Source organism: Phalangium opilio, unplaced genomic scaffold, assembly GCF_054372755.1.
Source record: "Phalangium opilio isolate 3A_F unplaced genomic scaffold, DU_Popi_V2 ptg000094l_1, whole genome shotgun sequence".
Taxonomy (NCBI): domain Eukaryota; kingdom Metazoa; phylum Arthropoda; class Arachnida; order Opiliones; family Phalangiidae; genus Phalangium; species Phalangium opilio.
In genome coordinates this window covers 2,267,209-2,291,377 of record NW_028324199.1, presented here as the reverse complement: position 1 = coordinate 2,291,377, position 24,169 = coordinate 2,267,209, and the positions used below count along the sequence as shown (strand labels likewise).

At 38.9% G+C, this 24,169-nt stretch overlaps 4 non-coding genes across 4 annotated transcripts; all 4 read right to left on the bottom strand.

Moving 5' to 3' along the window:
- Positions 1-450: 450 nt before the first annotated feature.
- On the bottom strand, positions 451-522 carry TRNAP-CGG (transfer RNA proline (anticodon CGG)). The gene has a single exon. It is a non-coding gene; the product is annotated as a tRNA-Pro (tRNA).
- Positions 523-611: 89 nt separating this feature from the next.
- On the bottom strand, positions 612-683 carry TRNAP-CGG (transfer RNA proline (anticodon CGG)). The gene has a single exon. It is a non-coding gene; the product is annotated as a tRNA-Pro (tRNA).
- A 565-nt stretch (positions 684-1,248) lies between these two features.
- TRNAP-CGG (transfer RNA proline (anticodon CGG)) lies at positions 1,249-1,320 on the bottom strand. The gene has a single exon. It is a non-coding gene; the product is annotated as a tRNA-Pro (tRNA).
- Positions 1,321-12,822: 11,502 nt separating this feature from the next.
- TRNAV-CAC (transfer RNA valine (anticodon CAC)) lies at positions 12,823-12,895 on the bottom strand. The gene has a single exon. It is a non-coding gene; the product is annotated as a tRNA-Val (tRNA).
- Positions 12,896-24,169: the final 11,274 nt, after the last annotated feature.

The window sequence follows — 24,169 nt, the reverse complement described above, 5'->3', positions numbered from 1 at the left end:
CACACCCGAAGCGAGTATCATACCCCTAGACCAACGGTCCATGTATGTAACTGGATCATGCTCAACTCATAGGACTACCCTGTAAATAGTTGCAATTAAATAGTCACTAAATTCCTTCTGCAAAAATCGGGTCCGTCCGGGATTTGAACCCGGGACCACTCGCACTTAAAGCGAGTATCATACTCGTCGACCAACGGACCATGTATGAAGCTGAAACATGCTCGACTCATAGTACTACCCTGTCAATAGTTGCATTTAAATAGTCTCTAAATTACTTCTGCAAAAACTCGGGTCCGTCCGGCATTTGAACCCGGGACCACTCGCACCCAAAGCGAGTATCATACCCCTTGACCAACGGATCATGTATGTAACTGAAACATGCTCGACTAATAGGACTACCCTGTCAATAGTTGCATTTAAATAGTCTCTAAATTACTTCTGCAAAAACTCGGGTCCGTCCGGGATTTGAACCCGGGACCACTCACACCCGAAGCGAGTATCATACCCCTAGACCAACGGACCATGTATGTAACTGAAACATGCTCAACTCATAGGAATACCCTGTCAATAGTTGCGATTAAATAGTCACTAAATTCTATCTACAAAACCTCGGGTCCGTCCGGGATTTGAACCCGGGACCACTCACACCCGAAGCGAGTATCATACCCCTAGACCAACGGACCATGTATATAACTGAAACATGCTCAACTCGTAGGAATACCCTGTCAATAGTTGCATTTAAATTGTCACTAAATTACTTCTGCAAAACTCGGGTCCGTCCGGGATATGAACCCAGGACCACTCGCACCCAAAGCGAGTATCATACCCCTAGACCAACGGGACTGTATGACACTGAAACATGCTAAACTCATAGGCCTACAATTTTACTATTTGTGTTTAAATAGTCGATTACTTCTGCAAAAGCTCGGGCCCGTCCGGGATTTGAACCCGTGACCACTCACACCCGAAGCGAGTATCATACCCCTAGACCAATGGACCATGTATGTAACTGAATCATGCTCAACTCATAGGACTACCCTGTCAATAGTTGCAATTAAATAGTCACTAAATTCCTTCTGCAAAAATTGAGCCCGTCCGGGATTTGAACCCGGGACCACTCGCACTTAAAGCGAGTATCATACCCCTCGACCAACGGACCATGTATGTAGCTGAAACATGCTCGACTCATAGGACTACCCTGTCAATAGTTGCATTTAAATAGTCTCTAAATTACTTCTGCAAAAACTCGGGTCCGTCCGGGATTTGAACCCGGGACCACTCACACCCGAAGCGAGTATCATACCCCTAGACCAACGGACCAAGTATATAACTGAATCATGCTCAACTCATAGGACTCATAACTGTTCGACTCCCCCATTATCTTTCGTCTCATCCGCTATCAAGGAATATAGCCCACCTGAATCGTTTATTTCTCCGACAATCATCTGTCGTATTAAAATTCCTCCAATATTGATAAGCTCATTTTGTATAGTGCTATGCAAGTATTTTGAGTTGTTTGGCATGCTGTCGCATTTGGTTTTTAATTCCGGACATTTTCGTTTGAGCAGCTCTAATATTTCTATAAAGTTACCTCGATTTTCAAGTTCGCTATTGCTTCTATGACCTCTAAGAGGTATGTCTTGCTGTGCACAGAGTAAAATTACCTCAAAGTGGGCCGATAAAACTTCGCGGTTTCTCAATACGTCGACCCGCTGTTGGGAGTTAATTTGAGTTGATATAGAACCAGTTTTCTTACATTTTAAATAGTTCAAATATTTTTGGTATGATAATTGGTGATTAGATTTTTCAGAACAGAAGTGTTCTTTACATCTTCTCTTCAAATTTTTCCAATCAGAAAATCCAGTGACAAAAGAGGAATTCTCGGAGTTTAAAAAATGGCGACAACAAAAACAATAAACTTTGTCGTATTTCACCGAATATTATATCATATCAAAATTATCGTAACAAGAGTGGCTCAAACTTCGGTATTGATTGCCAGCACGTTTTTTTGGGTATAATGTCAATTTTGGCTGGACAGGTATCCAATCTTTATCTTGGCTTATATTGCGAACGAAAGTAGAATCTTTAGAAAAATCAAAGATGCTTTTCTTACTCTTATAAATGTCCACATAGTTTTCCATGATACTTTCGTCCCGATCATCATTACGTTCTTTTTCATCGTTCCTTAGAGATTCACAGTCTTCACGAGTCTCAAAACATGACGAAACATTGTTTACTAGTGATGTGTCAATACTAGCGTTAATATTGTTTGAGTCTATTAAATTCTCAGTTATTACACTGGACGGCGACGTGCTTTGAGTCTTTTGACTGCTTTCAAGTTCAATACCCGCAATTTTGACGTCGTTTTTTCCTATTAAAGCTGGTAATGACGGCTCATTTGGATTTTTAGGAGCTTCTCTTTCGACGCTTTCTACGTCACTTTCATAATTATCAGTATTCTTCGGTAGAATTGGTACGTTCGGTTTCAAAAACCTATGGAGTGCGCCTTTTTGACTTTTCAAGAAAAGGTCACTTTTCCTCCGTTTTTCACGCCTTTTAGCGCCCGATTCAATATTTACTTAAGAGTTAGTCTCCAATCGCGGATCTCCAGAAAGCGGCACAACGAAGAAGAACCTGGGTAATTTGATTTTAACACTAAGCGTTGTGACGATGGTCCTCCTTTTATAAGGATTGACTGAACGCCCATGTCAACGGAACGGGACGAACAATTTTCCGTTACAGAGTGATTTAAAAGGCGAACCCCACGAATTAAATTGTTCATTAAATGTTAAAGGCGACTTCTCGGTTGTTTGCTCTTGCAAATCAGGCCCTCTAGAGAAATGTAAACATTGTGTGGCGTTATCAATTATTTTAATCAATTTCAGAATGAAGGTAATTTGGATAGCAATTTGGACACAAATAAAGAATCATGTAGGGTTTTGTTGAAGCACGCTTCAGATAACAATTGTGTAATAGACAGCATTAGTGCACCTCAGATGGAAATAGAAAAGCTGGAACAGCAAAACTTTTACCGCGAAAGAATTGTTATCACTGAAGAAGAAGCTTTAAAAATCGCTATCGAGACTAAAAAGCAGGGTGGTGATGGCTCCGACTGTAATGAAATTTGGGTACAACTCAGGAGAGTTCGAATTACAGGATCAACCAGCTATGCCTTATTTACGTATAATGGGGATTGGGTGAAAAAATTAACAAATCACTTAAAAAGCATTGAGTTCAAGGGAAATAAGTATGCAAAATTTGGTCAGGCCAACGAATTAAACGCAATTAGGAAATACCAAGAAGTAACGGGCTCAACTGTTGTATCTACAGGCCTTATTATTAATTATTTATTGCCGTGGCTAGGCTATAGCCCAGATGGAATAGTTTTGGAAGGAGGCATACCAGTAGCCCTAATTAAAGTTAAATGCTCCTTCGAAGCCCAAAATGATTCTCTCGATAAAATATTTGACAACAAAAAAATTAAGTATTTGACTAAAACCAATGGGGTTTATGCCCTAAAAAAGAAACACAAATATTATGGCCAGATTCAACTTGGGATGGCTTTAACCAACTTAAACGTTTGTTGTAACAATCTTGCTCTATGTAAAAGCCTTTGTCTACCATGACCCCATCTACGTAAGGTATTAATCGGTCAAGAATTTTAGTGTCTGACGTGATAAATTTGTCCGAGGCTCTACCACCATAAGCCTCACTGAAAAATGTTATGTGCCCTGCGGGAGAAATACCAACTAAAAACTTAGCTGTGTTAACTCCCTTGTAGAATGAGTATGTCAACAAACTACACCTCAGACACTTTGGCTTCTCAATAGGTATTTCAGTACAGTCTAAAACTACCACTATGTTTTTGAAATTCTCGAAACATTGTGGTATATTTTTCTGTATTTCATCCTTTGATGGCCATTCTACTGTATCTCTCAAAACATCCGCTAACGCTAACACTGCTCCTTGAAAATATCGTCTACAACTAGTTTCGGGAATTTTAAACATAGTTGAGAGCACACTGTATGTCAAATTGAGCTTCATTTTTGTAAGAACCAAAGTTACGAGACCTTCAACGGGCAGTAAGGTTTTCACTGTGATAATGTCTTCCATGCAGTTTACAATTGTTCGAAAACACTCAAAAGATGGAAGACCGCACATCGTATTTAGATCTTTATCAGTCTTAATGAGACTATTGGCTAAATTTCTCTATTGTCAGCGTTTTAACTTGCACAGAAACATCTGCCATTTCACAACTGTCACATTGAACATCAGCTTCCCGTAAAGTGCATTCTCGGATGTGACTTGTTTCTTCTACCTCAATCCCAAGGTTCTTAAACTCGCATCGGCTTATATAGGTTGGCTTATAATGGGGGGTAATTTTTCGGAGTTTTGGAACGGATGGTGGGGGGGCACGACACCTATGATTTCCCTAGGAGAGACGTCACTGAATGTCTTAAAAAATAAAACAAGACGTAGCGTTTTTGCCCTCGATTTTTTTCCATTCCTCTCTCCTTGCCTCTCCCATCCCATCTTCTACCCGAGAGTCTCGAGTAGAGTCATAGATAATATCTTAATATATAATATATTATCTATGGTAGAGTACCCGTCAGCTTGGGGACTTCGGCTCGGCCGCCGCTCGGGTTCATGTCCGTTGCATTTCATATATATTAAAATATAATGATTCACAGCGTTCAACCAAGGTAAATAAATAAATAAATAATTATATTATTTAGTATTTAAATATTTAGTTTTCACACTGTCCGTGTCACGTTAATTTTAGACTGACAACCAATGTAATCTAATTTCTAAAGTGTAGTTAACCAAGGCTTAATTCTTACAGGTTCAATTAGTCAGGTTGATATTTTGTATTTGATAGGGAATTTCCTAAGGCAAATAATGCTGAGTTTACACTGCGCTGTATAGCAAACCTCAGTTGAAGCAAATAAATTTTTAAAATATCAATGGTTGTGTTTTATTTAATATAGTAAGGTATCAATTCAGTGAATTCACTTTTAATATCTCAGTTGAAGCAAACACCCTTTTTAATTCCCATGTTCAATAGAGACAGACAAAGTCATACATACTATGAGCCCGCCTTACATGTTTTGGAGGAAATCCTAGACATTCAGCTACGTCACTCACCCCATGCAGGCTCGAGTGCGACGAATTTCGGAAGAAAGCCCAAAGTTTGAGAGATAGTCCCCCCTTGCCTCAATCCCAGCTTCATTTAAATTTTCATTTCTCTTCTTAAAGGGGCTCTTTCTGGGGCTTTTGCGTGGACTTTTCCGGGGAATTTTCCGTTTAATAATTACATTAACTTCCAACTGACTAACTGGCAAGCATCTAGAGGGTATAACTCCTCTCTTTAATCTTTTTTTCTCACTCGGTAAATCTATGAAAAACATTAATTAATTTAAAATTAAATACCACAACCAAAATAGTACTAACCTGGGAAGAAGTAGTCTGACCGTAGGAAATGTAGGCTACAGACTCGCATCGAATTTGCTATGTTTTTACCTATTTTGAGTTTAATTTGCCACAAAGACCGCTGTTTTTTATCTCAGGGGAAGGCGTGCATACTTAAACCAGGTATACATCTTTTTTAGATGAATTGCACTGAGGAACAGAGCAATAAACATTGCTTGGTTGAGGCATAATTATAAAATAAATAGCCAATTTGCTAAACCACATTAATTCCCACTAACGTCGTCTGCTAGGTATCCTTCTCTCCCAGGTTCCATTAGAATGCCGCCCTATTCAGTGGCGTTTGCGAATAAAATATCGAATTGAATGGTGAACAGGATGGCTCGTGGTTGATATGCTTCGAGCGTTTCTTAAAAAACTGGCTACTGCTATTTCAGTTTCCAAGTTGGGAAGTCCCAGACCACCATCCTTGGGAGATAAAAAGACTGTCTCCCGTGACACCCATTCTGGTTTGCCCGACCAAAGAAAACGGAACATCGCTTTGGTCATCTTGTCAATGCTGTCGCGACTGATGGAGACCACGGGTGTTCCATACGTAAGAATGGGCACGCCAATCTGCCGGACAACATGAGCTTTGCCCAGGAACGATAAATTTCTCCCACTCCAAGCCGCGAGAAGGTCCGTAAAGCGTTTAGTGAAGACGTGGTCGTTATAAATGCAGGGTCGCGAGTTTGAAAAGAGGATGCCCAGAATCTTCAACAGGGAGTCAGTTATCTTTACGTTTAGTGAGGGAGGGATTTCAAGCACTCCCCTGCGGCCAATTTCGAGGATCTTTGTTTTTTCAAGGTTCGTTTTGCTGCCAGAAACGGAGCAGAAATCTCGTATCGTGTTGACTGTGTTGATGACCGAGGCGGTGTCCTCCAGAAGGAAGTTGACGACATCCGCATGGCTCAATGATTTAACAGCGTCTGTGCATGGTGACCCAGGGCCCACCAGCCCCAGTATGTTCTTATTTGTGCGGACGTTGTGAAGCAGGATTTCGATAGCAATTGTGAAAAAAACCGGGGAAAGAGGACACCCTTGCCGGACACCTCGTTCAATCAGGACGCTCTCCGTGAAGTGGCCATTCACCAAAACTCTACTGTAGGCGTTCTTGTAGAGCGATCGGATCATTGTAGTGCAGGAATCAGGGAAGCCGAATCCGGCCATGGCTTTGAATAGAAACTCGTGATCGATGCGGTCAAACGCTTTATTGAGGTCGAGCGACAGGAGGAAGCCAGAGGCGCCCCGGTCAGCCGTGTGAACTAAAGTATTACGTAATACAGCAAGCTGCTGTAGAGTGTGCGGTGCTTGACCCCTGCCGTCTGAGTACAGCCAATAATACTCTCCATGACGGAGGAAAGTCGGTTTTCCAGAACCTTGCCTTGGCGAAAATCTTACGATCCAGATTAAGAAGCGTCAAGGGTCGCCAAGAAGAAAGTTTGCGACATTTGTCAGCGTCCTTACATAAGAGGCTGACGATGCCCGACCGGAAAGAGTCTGTAAAGGAACCGTTCTGTAAACTTTCATTAAAAACGTCAGTCAGGACATTTCTTAGGGCAAACCAGTACGTGCGGTAAAACATCGCGGTGAGACCATCAGGACCGGGAGCCTTACGGTTTCTCATGCTCTTCATTGTTGAGGTCACTTCATCCGGAGAGATAGGCGAGCTGAGTGCGGACGACATTTCATTAAGCCAATTGCGGGTAATACTAGATATACCCACCGGAGTCTAGATCTTAGCTTTCTTCATGAAATTACGAAACCAAGGATTATTCTATATACAAATGTAGTATAGCTTAAGTAATATATAAACAACCATTTCAAATAACAATTTAAAAAAGAATCGTTGGAATATCAAAATGAAACAGAGCTTTAAAGCTACAAACGTACAAAATGCATCATAATTACGAAAAATATTTCCACATATTCACTTTATATTATGGATAAAGGGAATATTATGGTTCTGTAGGATTTCTTTACACATCAAAACAAAACGAACTTCTAACGCAGCGCACTAGTGTAACAACGGACGGACACACACAGACAAAAACATAGACTGCTTTTTAACTCTTTCCGTATTAATTTTGAACTTAGAAACATGATTATCTTAAATATTAAAATAAATATAATTAATTTTAAATATTTTCTTCGATAGTTATTCGACTTATTGAACGTAACATCGTTTTAAAAAAGAACAATTAAACATTCTTGAGAGACTTCACTAATATTGGCGTTTGAAATGAAGCATACGCCGGTTGCTTCCCCTTACTCAAATAGGTAGTATATAAGGGTGTCGAACTACAGTTAAAAGCAAGAACAACCGCAATTGCGAAAACCTTTGGAGGCGATCCCACCTTAGGGAGGCTAGACGTTTCTCGTAACCCTAGCTGATCGCCGCGAATGTCTTAAACCCGAAGATGGAGTAGAAGCCAGGTGTACAGACTGATGTCCAAGTGGAATGGACGAAGACCAGAAGATGGTGGTGATTAGAAGCCAGTTTGTACAGACTGGTGTCCATGTGGGATGGACGAAGACCAAAAGATGGTGGTGATTAGAAGCCAGTATATACAGACTGGTGTCCATGTGGGATGGACGAAGACCAAAAGATGGTGGTGAATAGAAGCCAGTATGTACAGACTGGTTTCCAAGTGGGATGGACGAAGACCAAAATATGGTGGTGAATAGAAGCCAGTATGTACAGACTGGTGTCCAAGTGGAATGGACGAAGACCAGAAGATGGTGGTGATTAGAAGCCAGTATGTACAGACTGGTGTCCGTGTGGGATGGACGAAGACCAAAAGATGGTGGTGATTAGAAGCCAGTAAGTACAGACTGGTGTCCGTGTGGGATGGAAAAAGACCAGAAGATGGTGGTGTGAGAACTCAAGTAGAGGAGCCATTTCCGTGACTGTGAAAGCAGTTCGGAAATGGCGAACACGTTTGCTCCGATTTGGAAACTGCGAACGCGGTCACGTGGGTGTAACAACAGACACACAGACAGACACATACGATCGTTACAGAACCTCTCCGTGACATATGTCACTCGGAGAGGTAATTACCAATGTTAATTATACCAGTCTATTATGTAAGGTCCCCATAAGTATGAGTCCCCAATTAGGTCTTATACTACCGGCATTGTTCTCGTATTAACATTTTGAAAATTTGGGGGGTACGATAAAAGCGCCATCTATAATTCCTAGGCTGTTTGCTTATACCGGATGTTAGGGTAGAACTTTCAACTTTTTCACCAATTGGGGAATGGCGGCGGGTACCGTTTACATTGTTGTTAATTTGGTAAAATCATCTCACATACTTTGAATTTAATGGCGGAGACAAATAAAAGCGGTCATTGTCATCTTTACGTGGAGGCATGGATTTATAATAGAAGCTAACGCTTCCTGGATATTCCACTCGCCTTAAAACGCGCACAACATTTATGCCATAAAAATTCGCGCGCGTGGGGACTGGGGGGCTGATAACGTAGAAATTGAGGCAAATTCAGAGGGGGTGGAAGCTTTTCACGCGTACGAGTTCTAATTTTTAATAGCGCGCGAGAAATAATTTTTAGAAAAGCGCGCGCACACGCGCTCCGAGAGAAAAAAGTTTGCCTCAATTTCTACGTCATCAGCCCCCCAGTCCCCACGCGCGCGAATTTTTTAGGCATAAATGTGTTTAAAATCAAAATGCCTTACTGAAGGCTGCAGTGAAATATCCAGGAAGCGTAAGCTTCTATTATAAATCCATGGTGGAGGATTAAGTTAAGTTACAAGATGAAAACAAGCTACACTTTCAGTTAACTGACTGAAGTAATGGATCGGGCAGATTTTCTTGATAAGACTTTTAATAGCAAGGCTTAACTTCAGATTAAACATCTTTAACGGTGTTAAAAAGATAATCTAATAGTAACACTATATACTTTTTGTGCAAATTGTTTTCCAATAACCTTCAATACATTCTACCTCTTTATGTGTTAATTAAACGCACTTCTTCATTTAAATACTACTTTAGTTTAGGCTAATACCTCCCAGCTCCATTCCTGGCCGCCGCCATTTTTAAACCTGCCTACGATTCGATCTTTAAGACTAGGACATGCGCAATAAGAAATTCGATTACGTCAGATCCGCTTTGTGGTACCTCCAGAGTCCGACATGGGGCGATGAAATTTCCTGACCTGCTTCCTTCATTAGGGGCATTTGCTCTTGACTTAAATTGACTTTGTTTCTGAATTATGGGGGCCTTACATAAAAGACTTATGATTATACCATATGCTTATGTTTCTACCAAAACATTTTCTCTTTCCTAGTAGCTTCACAAAGATAAGAAACCTTATGCCTTTTTTTATTACTTCAAAAACCATCCCATTAATTTCTATCCTGTGTAAAATATCCACCAATATGTTAAAAAGTAAATTTACAAATAATAAATATATATTTTTAAGAAATACTAACATGTACAATATAACAAGTTGAGAAACCTATGTAAACCTCTCCGAGTCGAGGTTTTAATCGTCAGTAATTTTCCTTTATTCTAGTTAAGTTGTTTTAAGAAAGTTATTCCTAAAACCATCTTAAACAGCTATTGTTGAGGTTTGAATTCTAGCATATGCCGCTTTAAGAAGTTTTGGAAATTTAGGGTATATTGATTTATAATAAATGATAAGAAAACCCCAATGGTGTGAACCTTTGGTGAAAGCCATTGGGAGGCTAGACGTTACTCGCATCCCTAGCCGATCGCCGCGACGATAACCCCAATGATGATAATGGAGCTGAAGCCAATATTCCTTTCTGTGAACTGCGAACGCGGTCGGATGTAGTGTATACGTTTGCTCCGATTTGCCAACTGCCAACGTGGTGACTAACACAAATATACACACAGATACGTCCAGTGTAATACCTCTCCGTGACGTCATCGTCACTCGGAATGGTAAAGAGTGAGATAAAAAAATCTGTTTTATCAGGGTTTTTTAAAAGCATAATTAAATGGTCAGTTTTTTCATCGATTTATAAGGTTAAGATCATATCGAAACTTAGTGAAACCTTTATACATATAAAGCGATAAAAAAAAGGTTGTCTGACCATTTCATTATCCCTTTAACCGAGCTGAAATTATAGGCGTTTCGTATGTTATCAAAATATTTTAGCTGCTTGGTCATTTCGAGAAGGTTGTTTAACTATAAAAAACATTAATAATGGTTTTCGAAGCCGAACACAAAATTAGCAATAAGGTAATAGCAAGGTCCTTATACGAAAGGTACTTAAATCAACAAGTACCCCTGGATCCGATTCATCAACTTGTTCATTTTCGACAAATTGCGATTGAATTGGGCGTAAGTGTTAGAAGCAGAGAAAATGCGGCTAGAATGTTTCGGCGCAGATTCGTAAACAATTACAAGAGTAGTGAACACCCAACAGAAGAAGGACTGAAAACTATGTTTATGGACTTAGTTGAAGAGTAAGTAAAGACATTTTCCTGGAAAGGTTAATTCCTTAATTTTTGGTAAATATGAAGTGAAAAATGTTCATTTCTAAAGTTTTGTAAAAATCCGACCGCATACTTGTCGGTATAGGACCGCGGTTTCCTTTATGAAGCTAGTAATTAGTAAAAAATGCATTTTGGGTAATATCTGAGAAGTAAATTAATTTCAATTATTAATATAATTTTGATAGATCTACACACGAACCGTTGCCCGAACCAATTATTTCAAACACAAATTCTACTAAATCACCTACAAAATCAACATCAAATGAAATTCAAACAAGATGGGGAGATTTATTGAAAGAAAATTATAAGCCCAAGTCAGGCATGGCATCAAATACCGCATCTAGATTGTCAAATTTCAGTCCTAAGTTTGTATAAATTAATTAATTGTTTTGTAAATCTGTTAAATCTATAAGTTAATTTTATTTTATTTTTCTTTTAGTTGTCAGTCAACTCCCATTAAAGAACAAGATGCAAGGAACAATTGGGTAAGTTGGTTTTTTTAGCAGCTTAACAATGAAATTAGTAAAATTACACTGTATTTCCACCAATTAGGATGAAGAAGATTTAATGGCGGATAATTTAACCCTAACTGGTCCTGAAATCACAGTGTCAAATATGACAGGCTCTCATGTCCCATTGCCCAATCAGACTGTCTTGTCTGAATCTCTTATGTCTTTTCTTAAACAAGAAGAGGAGGCAAAAGCAACGCCATGATTTTTATTAAGAGAGGATGGTCCTAAATAGTGTTCCTGGCTTTTTGAAGTACAAAACTTGGGCCTAAATAGAAACAGCCTTTTATTAATGAAGTCTTAAGGCACCATCTCGATTAAATCCGCTACGTTTTTCAATATATTAAATAACTAAATCTAACAGAAGAGCATGTTTGCGCCATTCTTAAAAGGGTTCTAATTCTACATTAATAAAAACTGTCTTTGCAGACAAAGACTAGAAAAAGAAAGAGATAAGTTTATAAATTAATTGCCTGAAGTAACAGATATTAATTTCATGATAAAATACTTTCGAAAATGTAATTGTTCTTGAAAAAGCGTAGATATGTCACTTTTTAAATTAATTTAGAGGGACTAGATCGATTAACCGTAAAATCAGTTGATTGAATTAAATATTGATTAAGGATTGAGTGGATAAAAATAACTAGAAAAGAATTTCAATATCTGAAACTTCAGTCAATTGATAAACCTCACACATATCGTTTGTTTTTTCGGCCTTGGTCCAAACCAAGACGTTTTTATATAATATCTGTCACTTCAGTCTTAATGTAATTAAATTTTGAATAATTATGTTTGCTTAACCGTCATACATTTGCACTCTAAAATATAATGGTGCATTCAAACACAATATATGCTGTTTTTTCCAGTGCCAAAAAAGACATCATTTAGGGTGTACTTTAACCCCATTTCTATGATCAATTCACGCCATTTACTTATATTATTTGGAGGTATTAAGGAAATATTAGGCATTTAAGCACCATTAAATATAATGGTGCATTCAAACACCATATATGCTGTTTTTTCCAGTGCCAAAAAAGACATCATTTAGGGTGTACTTTAACCCCATTTCTATGATCAATTCACGCCATTTACTAATATTATTTGGAAGTATTAGGCATTTAAGCACCATTTACAGTGGCTTTACACATCTTTGTTTTTGACAATCTGTTGAACTTCTAATATTACTTAGTTTAATGGTTTTAAAAGTAGGGAAAAAGTATGCTACCTATGTCACATTATTAAACCAAGTGAAGTGAAATAATTGTTAAATATTTATTATAAACACTACACCACAGACACGTGGTAAGTCTAAGTTTTCCAAGAGATCAAACTAATTATTATGTCCAATCACGATGGTCAAAACATGTATCTACCAGGGCTCGAACCTGGGACCTTCCGCGTGTGAAGCGGACGTGATAACCACCACACTACAGATACGTAATAACACTGAGTTTCCAAGAGATCTAGCTAATTATTATGTCCAATCACGATGGTCAAAGCCGTACTTCTGTAATTAACTAAAATTAACATACTTAGACTTAATTGTTTTGATCAAACTGGCTGATAGCACACCCTGAATACTTAATTGTTAATTTAAGATAATTCCGAAAAGTATCTTCGCTGTAGTTTTTAAGTTATCGGTGGGGAAAAATCACGAAAAACCCATGTTAATCTCCATAGGAAATTAGCAAAAGCGGGAGAATATTACTTTAACGTTACAAAACGGTATCAAGTCATATCTACAAGGGCCTACCGGCCCTGTAGAATAGGCGAACATTACTTTGGAAAGCAGTTCTTTTTCAAATTCTCAGCAAGCCCAAATAGTTAACCTAGGTTGTGCATATTTTCACAGGGTTCAAATTTTTCAAGTGTTTGAAATTCAGCTTCAGGTGACCAAATCTATGGCCTAGGCCTGCTATTTGAGAAGAATATTGGAACACCGTTAAATATAACTGAGCCAATGGTAGAAAATGAAGAATCTTCTGAAAATAGTACAGTTTAGACTACAACTGCTACATTACCGCTGAGTGGAACAACTCCAGTTTTAGATCAACCATCAAATTTCACAAATACAGAAACTGCATCATTTTTGATAAATGAGCGCACCTCGGAATCAGAATGCCTTACACTTAAATGGAAGTATATTCTCAGAAAAAACTAGCCCGAGAATTTTTAGGATATCAGATGGAAAACTTAGATGCATGTGATTGGTCCTTGGAAATGTTGCACGAATCTGAAGCCAATGTACATGGTTTAAAATGCCTAAGATTTAGAAGAAGTGGAAATAGTTTATTTGTAGTTGAATTATCGAAAAATCTTACACAAAACATTTTTTTGCAATACAATAATTCCTGCCGATCAATAGGTTTTCTTGTCAAGTTCTGTAAAATTCAGCAACTCCATTACGTGTTTCAAAGATCTGCTGGATGTGTTACTTTAAATTGATAATTGGAAAACTTGCCAAAGCATTGATGGAGAATTTTTTACGTATTTTAAAGACAAAAATCTATAGACTGCATATGTTTGCATGGAAACCCAATCAATTCGATCCCAAAATTGTGAGAAATTATTTCTTAGCCAATTTTCAAGACTTTGCCGGTCTTGCCGGAAAACGAACATTGTTTAGAGAATCGAAAACGAAAAGTAAAATTCTTTGGAAAACGTGCCAATTTTCGTAACATGCAGCCTTGCAAATATGATCTGCACTCAGATAGAGAATGTACCATTCGCAAAACATCGCATCGATGCCTTTATCAAATCCCTTTTGTCTTTTAGGGAATGGACAGTGCAGTTGACCGACGGATGTTTATCATTTTTGCAAAAGATGCAATAACCCGCTTTCTTTGTTTGTGTAAATAGTACGGATGCTGAAGAAACAGCGGCTCCGCGTCCGTTACGCGTATAGCCATACTTGTTAGGTGTTTTATGACGGAAGTCAGTCTTTGCTTTTACGGGGTATTTATCTCTCTCTGACCATTGGCTCCCTGAGGAGGAGGCTCCAAAGAGGTTGGTTCCCAAAATATTAGCCCTTTCTCGGCTTTCTACATCCTTTCTTAAAAAGTCTACCAGAGTTTCCGCGTTCCAATCATCGTCCGAAACGCGTGTACGACTGTACTCTAAACGAGTTTCTTCCGGAATGCTTTGCAAAATCGAGGGAGCCAAACACGTGTTTTTGGAGGCCGTGTCAATACCCAACCCTTTTAAACTCCTTAAATTTACTTCACAAATTTCTAAAAGTTGGCGTAAGGCCTTAATATCTCTAGTTGATTTGACAGGTGTTAAGTTAATCAAATTGTTCATATGAGTTAGCATTATTAAATCTGACCTCCCAAATCTGTTTTTTAAGTCTTTAACTATTTCATCATAAGCTTCATCTGAAGCGTTATTGTTTGTAACAGCACCCTTTTCTTCACCTTCTAGCTATGAAACTAAATAATTAAATTTCTCTACCTTTGGGATGGTTTCATCATCATCCACAGCAGCCTTAAATCTGCTCCAGAAAGAGTTGAATTGAGTTATGTCCCCTCCAAGTTTTGGCATGTCCAAGCGGGGCAATTTGGTATTTGTTCTTCTCGTGGCATTGGTAAAAAAGACAAATGATATTTTTCAAATCTAATGAGATAACGCCCACCTAGTTGAAAATTGCCCTTTTTTATATGCGGGAGCCATTCTTAATGAGAATTTCGATGCTAGTAGGTTGTCAAATAAACTACCGGTATATTATTAATGTTGGAAATTGGATATTAAGTCAAATTAAGTGGTTGTAAAGAGCCAGCAGGTTTTTGCCGCTTCTTTTTGTGAGTATTTAATTTTTGTATGTAAAATGGAGGAAGATAATGTTAAGAGTAAGGATGAAATGCGGAAGCGCAAAGCGAGGGAAAGGATGAGGGCAAAAAGGTCGACGTTTTCATTGGATACTTAAGGTTATATAATCTTCTCAACACGGAGAGGTAATATTTTGGTTTTCCCAACTTGTTATTCTTTTGACAACACTTTCAACCAAGATTTAGTCATTTAAGAACACTTTCAACCTAGATTTAGTTATTTAACAAAACTTTCAGCCAAGATTAGTCATTTAACCACGCTTTTCACCAAGATTTAGTCCTTTAACAACACTTTCAACCTAGATTTAGTCATTTAACAACACTTTCAGCCAAGATGTAGTCATTTAACCACGCTTTTAACCAAGATTTAGTCATTTAAAAACACTTTCGACAAAGTTTTACCCTTTTAGCAACTCTGTTTATTTGTTTTAAAATAGTTTCAACTCTTCGCGTATTTTACGGTTTTTTAATTTTTCCCAGCGTTGTTTATGCCTGGTCATCCTTTCCTAATTTTCTTATCGGCCAAAATTATTGTCAACCTTAACAGTGTCTTTCTACGTGTGTTTTCTAGGTTTTTAAGTTTTTACGTTGCAAATTCGCAATATAACACAGTATTACGGAATTCACATTGACGTCATCCATCTCACTTGGTTCAAACTTGGTGTAATACGAAAAGAGCATCGTATTTGTATTGAGGTGGTTGACAACTTCATCCCAATTCGGATTACTTTCTAGGTAGTGTAAACTCAACATGATTCCTCGACGTGTCAACTCCCTCTCTCAAAACTACGCTCTACTTTAAAAAACCCAAGCTACCCCATCTTAAACCATAGTAATAGGTATGATTCTCTTAATACCTTGCCCATCGGCGGGCTACAACCTGATTTCCAAGCGTGATATGTGCCATAGATCAAGGATGTTTAACCTCTCGGTCGAGAAGTTAAATAGACGTGGGAAGTCCAGTAGAACGATGACGTACGCGGCTTCGTCGCCAAGGTGGTTCCAAACGAGGGGTCGGGTATGTACTATTTCATGTACCATTTCTTTTGAGTTATCAGTATAATCCGAACTAGTGAGTGACCACCCAGTGATTAAACCTGAATTCTAAAGAAATTCATTAGACTATTACACCGGAAACTCTACGCCACAGTTTAACGCCAGCGTTATGAATTGTGATGGGTTTAAGTAAATAAACAGGGTGTTATAATTGGTGTGATAAATAGTACTAATATAATTGCAATTATAGAATAATTGCCTTCATAAGGAATTTATTGTTAACAAGCATACTTGTTGAGGGTGTTGGTGACATCACCGCCGAACAGATGCACCCCATGTATGAGTTTTTAATTATATAAATAGTATAGGGAATTGTATATTTATTTACATATGTATTTAGCCCGGAGAGGAATGAGGATGATTTTAGATACACCCCGACTGGAGCCTACATAAACCCTAACTGCGACGGCTTTAGGTACTTTATTAATTAGTTTTCAACATAATTATGCATTGTCATTTAATAATTTGTTCGATTATTTCATTGTTTTAAGTGTCTTGGCTGCGATCTACGCGATATTCATTAGGAGGAGGGACGCCCGGACAATCAACCCCGGCGATGCCGAGATGGTCCCTCAATTGCTGGAATTTGACCGGACGGTCCTAAACCACATAAATCGTTTCATTTTAAGAGAAACTTTAGGAAATTTAGAGGATGCAGGAAATTTAGAGGATGCATACGTGTACAATTAAAGACATTTTATAGTTGTTATTTCATTCGACTTATTCGTCTCTTAAATGACTTTGTACAATTTCCCTGTGATTATAAATCCACTCGTAAAATAATATCCATTTAGATAGCGCGCATAAATACTTCTTATTATTACGTACAGTTTTATGATTAAGCATGCATGTAATCATCGGACCGTCATCATCGATTTCCTTAACTTTGGGACATCCTACTCCATTTAAGTCTATAACTTCCCGATTAATACGGTTCAACAAAAAGTGAGATTGTGATGATGGTTTAACTTGGGGTCCTGGTTATTTAAACTATTCAATAAGATCATCGTCCTAGCTTTGACTGTACATTAATGGTGTTTACGCCGTGGGTTTTTTCGGGAAGATTATTGTCGACAATCTAAAACTTTGACTGTACATTTTACGTCATGGCCTTAAACAACGTTAACCTGGGTTTTACGGGGTATTTTTCATTTTCTGGAATGATCTAGAATAATCGTTGAGCTGGGTTTTTGGGGATTCTTTATTTTTCCCCAACGTTATCTGGAGATTCATACCCCCTTAACCATTTGATTAATACCGGAGAAATTAATGGTTCAAATTTTAATCTAATTAACATATTAAAATACTGTTTATTTCTTAAATCATAATTCACCCTATCTTCATACTCCAATGTATGTACTTCTACATCCGAGAATCGAACACGCTTCATTGACCTGTCAATCAAAAACACCCCTTGCAGGTGCGGGGATGAGAGGGGTGAGTCAATCAAAAAAACGCCCACTTGTAGGTCTGAGAGAGGGGTGAGTCAATCAAAAAGGCATAAGTTTTCTCACCCGCGATCTTGCAATCCTCAATCCTCAATCCTCATATCCTTAATCCTCATATCCTCAATCCTCAATCCTCCCTGCCTTCCTGTGTACTCTTTTGGGATCGGCATTTATGTACTACTGATGTCAACAAGGCGTCCTAACGTGGCCAGAGCGGGCAGCCGGCAAGGGGAGAGGAACCGGGGAAGGTAACTTGACGTCACGCGCAAAGACCCTATAGTTATTCGTATAAAATCTGCTTAGATAAGTTGAGAAAATGGCTACACAATGATTCCAATTAGCCGTATGTATTGTTTCGACCTCTATAAACACCCAACAAAACCAACCCTAGAGACTCCCCAAAAATCGTAAACCCGTACGATATAGTTTTCAAAGATTACCAGCTAGAAAAGCCAGCTTTGAAGACATTTTTCTTTTCTTTCGAAAGATGATTTTAGGTCCTATAGGAAGAGATGCGAATCCTATCCTATTTTCCCCTCAAACTTAAACCTCTCGTAGTGAGCGAGTTTTTGTATAAGACAAAGTCCCAAAGAGCAGAAGAGGAAAAGTTTATATTTAGATTTCCTCACCACCACCATCCATTCCACATGATCCCCCTTCCTTCAGTTCTGGCTGGGGCAAACTGTAAACCTTGGAGGCGCGGAGAGTTTTTACCTCTCCGTGTGACGTAGTCCAGGAGAGGTTCTGTAACGGCCGTGTCTGTCTGTTTGTGTGTCTGTGTGTCTGTCTGTCTGTCCGTTGTTACACCCACGTGACCGCGTTCGCAGTTTTCGTATCGGAGCAAACGTGTTCCCAATTTCCGGACCGCATTGACAGTTCACAGAAATTTGGAAAATTGTATTTCTCTCCGTTTCCGACTCTATACTTGAGTTCTCACACCACCATCTTCTATTCTTTGTCAATCCCACATTGACACGAGTCTGCACTTACACTGGCTTCTAACACCACTATCCACTGGTCCTTCGTCTATTCCACCTAGACACCTATCTGTATCATTGGCTTCTAACACCACCATCCACTGGTCTTCCGTCTATTCCACATAGACACCAATCTGTATCATTGGCTTCTAACACCACAATCCACTGGTCTTCCGTCTATTCCACATAGACACCAATCTGTATCATTGGCTTCTACTCCATTATCATCGTTTGGTTTTAGGATATACGCGGCGATCAGCTAGGGTTACGAGAAACGTCTAGCCTCCCTAAGGTGGGATCGCCACCAAAGGTTTTCGCAATTGCGCTTTTTCCTTACTATCATAATGGAAACGAATCGTATTGAAAGCGTTAGAATAGGCTAATAATAGACATGCGTAATAATAGGCTAATAATAAACATGAGTGATAACAACTGATAAATTTATAAAAACGCTTTTTGTTATCTAAAGTATGACGTCATGATTTTAAAAACGTCGAGAGACAATTGTAAGATTAAAATCATTCCTGTTCGTGATCTCGATATGTAAACTCAAGTTAATAAACTATTTTAATTTAACTTTTAAAAACTTCATTATGTTACTCGGCGCATTACTGACTTAGCTTTAAAATAGAGCTAACATAATTCAGAAGTGGGGTGTTGTCCAATGGACCGAACTTAGACACTCAAACGACAAAAAAAAAATCGGAATGTTTTATTTTTTGCGCGATATTGTCGAAAGTTACGAGAACGTGTTCCGAAGTCGAGGTAATTGAAAGCGGTTCGTGAAGGAAAAGTTAACCACGGACCATGACGAGGCTACGAATTCTGCCTCAAGGTTCGGCAAGCGACTAAAGGAAAAGGGTGAGAGAAAGGCCTACTCGACAAATTCAAGATCAAAGATCGCGAGGGCAAAGGCGGCAGCGAAGTATCCAACTACCACACGTTTACTCGGGAAAGGATTAAAGCCGACTTTTTCCAACGGAAGATCACGAGAAATTGAAGGAGTGTCGGTTGACTTAGAAGATAACGAAGTTAGTGGTCATACATTCATCGAGAGCGATTCACGCGAAGAATACTTACACCCAAATTTTGTCGACGGCGCCCTCCACGAAGGAAGGTACTATAATATCGGGATAAGGGACTTGGGACGAGAGTTTAACGAACAAGTCAGAGACCACGGGAGCGACTGCTTCGACGTTATGGAAACTTACAGAGAATCACCTTACGATAATTTCGACGTAAATCGTAAAGGTCCCAACGAAGATTCGTGGCGGACAATGACCGATACGAATCAAAACACGCAGGGAACGGCGGCGGCCCCCCTTACGGGACTTGAGGATGCAATTAAGAATGCGCCTGCTACAGCGGTACAGCAAGCACTTTCTGCAATGACACAAGTTCAAGTACAGTTTCAACAACAGCTTATCACTGCTCAAAACAACCAAGCGAATCAGGTGAATAACCAACCACCGGCGGCTACTCCTACAGAACACCATCACTGGGGCGATACAGGAAAGTTAATAGCAGACTTCGACCCTTCTACGTCTCTACACCAGACAGTTGATCTATGGATTAAGAAGGTTGATGAGACCGCGGCGGCCTATAATTGGTCAGACAGAGTTATTGTTAGCCACGCAGTATCCAAACTCAAGGGAACGGCTCGCATCTGGTATGAAGGACTATCAAGCGTCAATCATTCTTGGGATGAGTGGAAGGTGTTGTTGGTGGAATGGTAAAAGGAACTCAGAGACTTTATCGCGAAATGGAAGCGCGTTAAACAACGCAACGAATCGGTAGAAGCATATTGCCACGATAAAATGACGAAGGCTCGTTTGGCTGGAATTTCGGACTCGGCAATGATAGACTACTTGATAACTGGTCTACGAGACGAGCAACTTATAATGTCATTAAGTACTCGAGACTACGCGTCATCCCAAGAGTTCTTGAAATACTTCAAGTTAATGGAAGAACGACTGGGCTTATTGAAAGAAAGTCAACCCAGTGGCGTCGCTAGGATTTTTTCACACATAGGCTGAAAAATTGGACGCCCCTGGGGGGCCTCCAATTTTACATCCCCCTTTGAAAACAGTTCAGGCCCGGACTTTAATTTTTTCCTCTTCGAGTGACGATGACGTCACGGAGAGGTATTACACCGGACGTGTCTGTGTGTCCGTGTGTCTGTGTGTCTGTCTGTCACCGCGTTCGCAGTTGGTAAATCGGAGCAAAGGTGTTTGCAATTTCCGCACACATTGATAATATTGTTGCTCTTAAACCACTACAACGCAGTAGTTCTCCATCTATAACACATAGACGCCACACTCTTCTTCCTGGCTTCTATACACCACCACCTTCTGTTCTTTCGTGCATTCCACATGCATACCAGCCTGAACTTACTGGCTCCTATACACTACCACATCCTGCTCTTTCGTGCATTCTACATGCATACCAGCCTGTATTTACTGGCTTCTAAACACCACCATCTTCTGGTCTTTCGTGCATTCCACACGCATGCCAATCTGTAGCTTTGGCTTCTACTCCATTATCATCGTCAAGGTTAAGATATACGCGGCGATCAGTTAGGGTTACGAGAAACGTCTAGCCTCCCTAAGGTGGGATCGCCACCAAAGTTTTTCGCAATTGCGCTTTTTCCTTACTATCATAATGGAAACGAATCGTATATATACCCAAAATTTGAAGAAAGCGGGCAAGAGGGGTACCCTTCACTTTAAACGTCAATATTAGCAAAGTTTGAGATGATAATAGGTATAACTTTATTTTAAACGATTTAACAATTATTAATGTTAATTATTGAAGATTAAAATAATTAAAAATAATTATATTTATTTAAATATTAAAGATAATCTAGTTTCTCAACTCAAAATTAATACGGAAAGAGTTAAAAAGCAGTCTATGTTTTTGTCTGTGTCCATTGTTACACTAGTGCGTCGCGTTAGCAGTTAGCCTTGTGTTGATATGTTAAGAAATCATACAGAACCTTAATATTCCCTTTTTCTATAATATAAAGTGAATATGTGGAAGTATTTTTCGTAATCATGATGCATTTAGTATTTTTGTAGCTTTAACGCTCTGTTTCATTTTGATATTCCAAAGATTTTTTTAATATTGTTATTTGAAATGGCTGTTTATATATTACTTAAGCTATACTACATCTGTATATAAAATAATCCTTGGTTTAGTGATTTCATGAAGAAAACTAAGACGTAGACTCCGGCGGGTATATTAAGTATCATCCGCAATAGGCTTATTGAAACAAAGAGTAAATAATTGAGGCCTGAGGTGAAGTAAACTTTGGGCTTTGATTTTCGTGTCTGAAATGAAGAGACATCAACGGTTCAGAGTGAGCCGAAAGTTAAATACACTCTTAAATAATCATGCTAAGATTTTATAATGGAAGAAAAGATCATGGTGGCAATTTAATTAGTAAAAAGGCTAATGGTAAACGGGTAGTAGGTACAGACTTATTAATCTCTTTATGGTGCGCATTGACTATTAGTGCGTCTAGCTACAATTGAGCTCTGGTGTTATTTAACGTTAACGTTAACATTCATGTTGGCAAACTAAGAATATTGTTGAGGTGAGACAAGACGATAGTGTTTACACTGTAAACCAGTTGTGAATGTAGCTATCAGAATATAGGGTAAACAGCTGAAACGTAGACTTCATTTAATGTTCTTTTCCGCATTGACTGATTTCCATGTGTCCAAGATTTATCCTTATTGGATGTAAAATGTCGTCTGCTTTACTGTACATTCGCTATGTTTGGAATACTGCTTCAATATTTCGCACATTTTTACTTCAAAAAAGTGAAATAATTCCATATCTAGGTTAATAAGTTTGTAGTAGTATACCTCTTGACTCGGAGAGGTAATATTTTGGTTTTCCCAAGTTGTTTTATACTGTATCTAATCCCATTTTTTTGTAAAACCTTAAAATACCTTTGTGAAGCAAGAGAGTTGGGGTCCAGGGATTTACCAGTGATGCACGTGTGAGATAAACATCTTTGACGTCATGGATAAAATGGGTGTCACTTGGTAAACCCATGGGCCACGCTCTCTAGATATAAAAAACCCTTTGTACGGTCCCAGAACCGAGAGATTGTAAAATGCTTTTGAAAAATAAACCAGAATGCTTACACGAGTCAACAAGGATAGTCGCTCTCGAGTTTTCTCAACCCTCTCCCAAATGGAGAAAAAACACTTAGAAAAAAAATTAAAATAATTAAACAAAGAATTATTAAACGTATTTTTTCAGTCAGTACGTTTATTAAATAATTAAGTCTCTCCCAAGAGCAAAAAAGAATACCCTAGAAATCCCAACCAAAAGTATAAGGATGTTCTATATGGTGCATTGCAAACCCGGGAAAAACACTCGGTTTTTAAAAAACAAAGGACTAAAATTGGACAAAATCCAAAAACGCGTTAACAAGCCCAAAAGGATTGAAACGCGAGCGCGTACCCAAAAGGATTAATTTAAACGCGTGAAACAAAAGTGCAAGTGAACTCGTTTACGGACCCAAATGGACCCAAAACGGTAAAGTTACAAATTTAAAAATTAAACAATAAACAATTATGGCGGTAAATCAAACGCCAGAAGAAATCGCGAAAGCCTTAGCTGACGCGACGGAATTAAAGAAACAAAGAGCATCGCGCAAGACTGTTCGCGCTAACACAACAACGGCTATATATCAGCTTCAAAAATTAATTAAAGCCACGGTAATTAATTCTGACGATATTGAGGATCAATTAGCTATCCTGGAATTAAAATAATCGGCTCTGGAACATTTAAACGCCGTAATTTATTCGCTCGCGGACGGTTGTGATGAAACGGAACTCGCCAGTGAATTTGACTCAGTCGAAAAATACAGAACTGAAATCAAACTCATCAAAAACCAAGTGACGAGGGCCTTAAAAAAGGCGGGAATTGTTCTCGACGACCAACTATCCATTGCATCATCGTCAAAGGCTGCCAATCCAGCGTCCTCAGCCACTCAACAGGATTTAATCACCTTACTACAAGCGACTCAAGAAGCCAGGCTGGCACCCTTGACTGTCGAAAAGTTCTACGGGGACCCCACGGAATGGACAGGATTTTGGAGCAACTTCGAAAGCGTCGTCGACTCCAAGACCAACATGAAAAAGGTACAGAAATTCAGCTACTTAAAGTCCTATTTTGGAGGCAAAGTATTAAGAAAAATATCGGGAATGAAACCTTCAGATCAAAGCTATGATGAAGCCGTAAGAATTTTAAAAAACCAATTCGGTAGAGACGAACTGGTCTCGCATAGCCACATGAAGGTTTTATTCTCTTTAAAACCTGTAGAAAGCTCTAAGAATTTGGTCGCTTTAGAAAATTTATATAATATCGCGGACACGCATGTTAGAAGTT